We start from the raw sequence: 7273 nt of genomic DNA on the forward strand, positions 1-7273 counted from the left end.
ACACATACTCATAATGTTTGGATCTAAACACGACGTGTCTGGTGTTTTGCATTTGGACCTGCACGAATTAGGATTCTGTTGTTGCACCTTTTCACAACCCCTTAATCATCGTCTGTTTGATCAACTGTGTCCCCCATCCCCACCCATTAAAGCACGCGACATTTAGATTAATTGCTCGAGTAATTTCATTATTGTGGAGTTACAGCACACCTTTGCAGCCGCCATTGGTGCTGGAATGAAATGGGATTACAGCAGCGCTTAATGCGGAAAGCCTTGCTTTATCAAGCTGAAAAAGTGAACCAGCCTTAAGCTGCTTCAGAAAGGGAAATCAAAGCTAGCGTGATCAGAAGGATTCACTCATTGAGCTTCAGATAGGAGAACATTTCCAGCAATGGAATGACACGGCTCAGGGAGATATCACCGTTTCATTCAGTCACAGCCCACAAATGCTGTCGTTTTCAGACTCCTCGATCTTCTTATCGTCTACAAACATGGCTGTCGAGTCACTTGGCTGGTCGCACCAACAGTTGTCCACCACTGTAGTCCAGAGTAAAATATCTCAATGACCATGTGTTTCATTTTCTTTTATTATTGTTATTGTTATTATTATCATCAGACTTATTATTATTCCAATGGATGAATCCTACTAACTTTACGTTTAACCTTTGTGGTTTTTGATGAAACGCTTTCACATCTTTGTTAGATTACCATTTTCATTGTACTCCTGTTCACATCATGTTCACAGCTCAGAATGATTATAATTATAATTTTTAATGGTTGTTATATTTGTGTGATAAACCTCACTAGATCCAAAATAGAAATGTCTGTGTTAGAACATTCATAGTTATAGTAAATGAACTGCTTCTTATACAATGCTTTTCTACTCTATCTGAGCACCTAATGCGCTTTTATACTTGTCTCATTCACACAAGCACTTTTTTTCTATGATATTTCTACGTAAGTGCTTTTCTATCTAACATTTATATACATTGGAGCAACTTGGAGTTAATATCTGCTCAGTTAACAGGTTAACATTGCTCAGTCTGCATGTAGTCTAATTGTAATGTTGAACCATCAACATTACAATTAGTAGATGACCTGCTCTACAGCTACCCCACCAAATCAGGAACTGTCTGTGGAGACACTGAACTTTGATGGTTAACATTGCAAGCTAGCATCAGCCTATCTACATTTCTGTTCTGTGTTCACACTCTGAAAATGTGTTAGCATGCTGACATTAGCATTTGCCAGGCTATTGTCCTACTTTATATGGCTATGATCCATCGACTGTATATGAAAGGATTTATTCACCTTTCTGTCACACATTGCTTTGGACTGCATTTTGAAGCCCCAGTGTGTTTTTGCTCCAGCTAAGATGACTTTCTGGAGCTATAAGTCACCATATATAGGCATGGAGTCCCAAGTCATTCAGCTAATGCTAGCACACTTGGTTAGCTTGCCACTGGTGCAGCTCTAACTTTATACCTTAACACAAAACTTCAAAAAACCTCTGGCTTATAGAAAGATAATTAATAACTATAATAAAACTATACACAGAGACCAAGACCGTTTTTGGTATCAGTCTGCAAACGTGTTTTGTTTTGGGTTTTATTCTGATAATTTTTATCATAGGCGCGTTCACATACTGACTTGCTTTTAGAGCCAGCCTGAAGTGGCCGGACCAGGAACTGCAGTTTTTTGGTACTTCAGGTTTTCAACAATGGCATTTGCCAAGTAGTAAAAGTAGAGAGCTGTTCGGCCGTATCACCTTTGGACATGTTCTTTTAAATATGTTTTGTGTGTGTGTGTTAAACTATTTTCTAGTGCATTTAAAGTCAGAATTAATTGATCAATTTGAGCTAGTGTGCAAACACTGAACTAATAAAAGTTTTGTTGAATGTTATAGGCTGGAAATAGTTGCAATAGTTTGGGAGGGAAAAAAAAACCCCTAATCAAAACAAACGCAAAAGAAGAGCCACGAATAGTTTCAGTTTCAGTCTGGTTAAACCTCTCTTAAGACTAAATCTGACACACAAACATCCAGTCACTTCTGGCAGGGATACACTTACACACTGTTTTACACTGTCTTTATTGGGAGGAATTCTCAGCCAGCTTCTACTTAACAAACAGCTTCATTTCTTGCAAACAGTAGCAGGGCAAAGAAATCATAGTAACACCAAGCTGACAGTTTCCTCCTGAATGCTGCTCTGGGGCTCTGGTGTTATCAGCTTAAGTCACATCACATAAATCAAAGCACCTTCTAGTGGCACAGACGATTCCTGCTCTGCAGCCAGCACATCTGACTCGTAAGCCTGGGCCCGACTTGGGCATCACTGGTGCAGATTGCAGCTGTTGCTGATGGTCCTGAGTGTAAACATGCATATAGTAAGAATACACACAGACAGTCTGAGCTGCAGAGACGGTTGTTTTTGGGATACACACTGAGCTCACCCTCTGGCTGCTGTCGATGCCTGTGTGATTGATTGTCTTTCCTGTTTAGCTGTGTGTCGTAAGAGCAGCAGTTTGTGAATGAATCACACACGCTCACGCTTCACATTTGCCATGCTGTATGTATGGGTGATGTTTAAGCTCACAATTATGCCTGACTGTGTTTATTTTTTGCCAAACTTGTGAAACAGCAGTATATTTTATATACTGTGCAGGCTGGCGGGAAGCATGTGGATGCATGGCACAAGCTCTGTCGTTTGCAGTCTGTGTTTTGTGGGTCACACACACACTTACTACGTCTTGTACAGCTTCTTTCGGTAAACACTAACTTCCCTTAAAAATAAGGTTGCGTGTTTTACAAAACACACAGACCGTTCAAGAGCAGGAGTGTTACTGTCACAGGCAAACTTTGGTACGCCCACGCTCGCAGAGGCCAGTGCGCATTTAACGCTCGATAATTATCATTCACGCTGTAACCTTTGGCCTCAATGTCATCCCGAATGACAAATGAAGAAGGAACATAGACGAGAAGTGCTCATTACTGTACGTCTGGGCTTACTCATCTGGGTTACGTCCACCCAAAGGTGCTTCAGACTGTCTGTGTTTTTATGCTTTTTGCTTGCAGTGGAAACAGAGATGGCCTGAGTATTTAGATTACAATAACAAAGCAAAAGTATGACGTAAGGTCTGTTACCAACAGGTTTTTTTTTTCTCCTTTTTAATAAAATAAGTCAAATTAATTGTCAGGACATATACTGTACTTAACACACAAATAGTCACACAATTTTTCTTACATATTACTACTTTTAAAGACTATGTACAGAAAGCCAGTTGTTACCCAGTGATGTTAACCCAAGTTGAGTCACTGCTCAATCCCACAACATTTCAGTAGGATTCAAATGTGGCTTTGATCAGGCTGCCTCAGAATTACTTGTTTGCTGTTAGCTGTTGTGCTTTGGGTCGTTACACTCTTGTAAGGTGTGGTTTTACACGAATGGGCTTAAATTATCTTGAAGAACTCCTTGATTTGTCAGCTTCTAACGTTTTCACCGACAAAACCCGGGTTATTCTTCTGTGCCGACCATGTCTACTGTTACTGCCGCCATACAACTCGACCCGTGATTCCAAATAAAAGCATTGTCTTTGCCTGTTGTAACTGTGAATCTATTTGTCTTTGTTTCCCGTTTAAACTTTCACCTGTAATTCCTTTAATGTACACTCAACAAAAATATAAACGCAACACCTTTGTTACTGCTCCCATTCCCCATGGGATGGACGTAGAGACCTAAAATTCATTCCAGATACACAATATAACCATCCCTCCCAAACAGTGGTCACAAATCAGTCCAAATGTGTGGTAGTGGGCACATCTGCCATATTGAGATAATCCATCCCACCTCACAGGTGTGCCACATCAGGATGCTGATCTGACATCATGAGTAGTGCACAGGTGTACCTCAGACTGCCCACAACAAAAGGCCACCCTGGAATGTGCAGTTTTGTCTCACAGCAAAATGCCACAGATGCCACAAGCAATGAGGGAGCGTGCAATTGGCATGCTGACAACAGGAATGTCAACCAGATCTGTCGCCCGTGCATTGAATGTTCATTTCTCAACCATAAGCCGTCTCCACAGGCGTTTCAGAGAATATGGCAGCACATCCAACCGGCCTCACAACCACAGACCTCGTGTAACCACACCAGCCCAGGACCTCCACATCCAGCAGGTTCACCTCCAAGATCGTCTGAGACCAGCCACCTAGACAGCTGCTGGAACAATTGGTTTGCACAACCAAACAATTTCTGCAAAAACTGTCAGAAACCGTCTCAGGGACGCTCAACTGCATGCCCGTCGTCCTCATCGGGGTCTTGACCTGACTCCAGCTCGTCGCCGTAACAGACTTGTGTGGGCAAATGCTCACATTCGATGGCGTCTGGCACGTTGGAGAGGTGTGCGCTTCACGGATGAATCATGGTTCACATTGTTCAGGGCAGATGGCAGCTGAGAATGTCCCAGTTCTTGCATGGCCAGCATACTCACCGGACATGTCACCCATTGAGCATGTTCGGGATGTGCTTGACCGGCGTATACGACAGCGTGTACCAGTTCCCACGAATATCCAACAACCTCGCACAGCCATTGAAGTGGAGTGGACCAACATTCCACAGGCCACAATTGACAATCTGATAGACTCCATGCGACGATGTGTTGCACTGCATGAGGCAAATGGTGGTCACACCAGATACTGACCGGTTTTGGGTCCCCAGACCCCCAATAGCGCAAAAAACTGCACATTCCAGGGTGGCCTTTTGTTGTGGGCAGTCTGAGGCACACCTGTGCACTACTCATGATGTCAGATCAGCATCCTGATGTGGCACACCTGTGAGGTGGGATGGATTATCTCAATATAGCAGATGTGCCCACTACCACACATTTGGACTGATTTGTGACCACTGTTTGGGAGGGATGGTTATATTGTGTATCTGGAATGAATTTTAGGTCTCTACGTCCATCCCATGGGGAATGGGAGCAGTAACAAAGGTGTTGCGTTTATATTTTTGTTGAGTGTAGATCAGATTTTCACTCTTTCTTATGAAGATTTAAGGATTTTGACACCAACAGCTACAGGTGTTACCTTCAATTGTGGCATCTTTGCACATTTCCTTTGCATAAAACTATCTACTGAACAAAATGGACATAATTTCAAGTCAACTCAGGGTTTATTTAACATAATCTGGAGATACTGAAAGTACCTTTCGTCTGCAGGTTTGGGATCTTGGTCACAACACACACTTCATTAGCAGAACGAAAAGGGCAGCTTCCGTCTGTCTGGAATTTCAAGGATATTAATGTTTTGGTTTCGTTTCGACTGAGCTGCTCTGTAAGACAATAAAGTGTCAGTGTGTCCTAAAGTGTCAATGTGTCCTTATCTTGAATATGTCACCTTTATTATTAATTCTGTTTTAAAGAGAATCAACTGCTTGTCTGCTCAAATGTTGGAGTTTCCATGAGATGTAGGGGTCAGAGATAATCATTTTTCTTTCCTGATGCTCCTATTGGAGATGACCATGAAAAATGGCTTCATCATTAAAGGGGAGTTTAAAAAATAAGTGATAAGAATATTAACTTTAGACACTGATTGCCTCCCCTTCTTCACTGTTGCAAGGGAGGTTGGTTTAGCAGTGCTGATATGGCATTAGAGTTGCATTTAGGTCTAATCCTCAAAGTGACAGGCAAGGCAGTCACTCCTCGCCCTCTCTGAGATCTCTCCACTCACACCTGCAAAGATGCCCGAGAAAAAACAAAACGCACACACACACAAGCCGGGGAAGCTTGGCCTCAGCATCGAGTTTTATGATACACTTGCATTGAGCACGTACTCCCATTCACCGTATCTTCTGTTCTGATAACTCCATGCATGCTTGTCCACCAACACTGCTCTCATTTCAGCGTGAGAGTGGGAGAAAAACTGCTCTGTCAAAATGTTCTCGGTGTAACTCTTTAGAAGATACTTTTAACTCCTTGCTTTTTGCTATCAGTCCACAAGAATGGCACATGCCAAAGTTTCAGCAACTTTCAGAGAAACAGGGACATTAGAAAAGAGAGAGAGACTGGTAGAATAATCCGACGGCAAAGATGGTGGTAACAACAGCGTTTTAATACCAAAATCCTACTGGCTATTTTTAGCACACATAAAAAACGTTAAAGTTTACCTTCATTTTTCCAGTTCGCTTTTGCTGTTGTAATTAAAGGCAGCCTACAGATGCTGCTGATGGAGGCTTTCATTGGTGCCCACATTTATGAGGCAAATCATTAGATAGACCGTGTCTTGAAATAGATGTTTGGCATTTTGGGAAAAGTGATTATTCATGTTCTTGCCCAGTTTTTTAGAATATCAATACGACTCTTGATTCAGAGCTGGAGCAATAACGTTTGTTTTAGCACTGGAGGAAAAAGCTGTCCTGCTTCCACCCAGAGATAAAATCTGCCTTTCCTCACTTCCCAGTCTCAGGGATTAAATGGGAGTTATCATGCTCACTTCTAACTCAATATACAGTGCTCAGCATAAATGAGTACACCCCTCTACATTTGTCAGAAAACCTTTAGTTTCCTTTCAGAATCAACATTTTCTATGAGATACTATAATACAAAATAGTCCCACAAATTGATTGCAAACAAAATTAATTTGCACACACAAAAAATGATTTTCCCAACAAACTCATTCAAGCCCATGTTGCAAAAATGAGTGCACCCCAATTATAGTTTTAGGAGAAAAGCCACACTTAACACTGCAAAATTCAAATTAACAGGCATTCAACCACAGGTGAGTCTAATGATTCATTTAAGAGGTGTCCAGCAGACGGGATGATAAAAGGGCATTACTTAACAAAGAAAAGCCCTTCCCATTTCATGCTGCCAGCAATGGATCCACATGGAAGAGAAATGTCACAAAATATGAGAAAGGAAATCATTTCTTTACACAAAAAGGTGAGGGCTACAAGAAGATCAAAGCTTTACATATCAGTCAAAATACTGTAGCAAAAGTGATCCAAAAATTTAAGAAAGATGGAAGTGCAACCATCTCACAGAGACGTCCAGGCCGTCCACGGAAGTTAACATCTCAACAGGAGCATCTCCTGATGAGAAGGGTTAAGGAAAATCACCATGGAAGTTCACTGCAGTTAGCTAAAGCAGTAGAAAGCCAAACTGGAGTAACCGTTTCCCGTGACACCATCCGGCGCACACTGCAGAGGAATGGCATGCATGGGTATCGTCCATGAAGGAAGCCTCTCCTAAAGCCCTTGCACAAAAAAGCACGCCTAG

This window comes from Aulonocara sp. 'chitande type north' Nkhata Bay, linkage group LG12, assembly GCF_057382095.1.
Source record: "Aulonocara sp. 'chitande type north' Nkhata Bay isolate Kocher_YH1m ecotype deep benthic linkage group LG12, A_spYH_male_GT1.1, whole genome shotgun sequence".
In the NCBI taxonomy this organism is placed as follows: domain Eukaryota; kingdom Metazoa; phylum Chordata; class Actinopteri; order Cichliformes; family Cichlidae; genus Aulonocara; species Aulonocara sp. 'chitande type north' Nkhata Bay.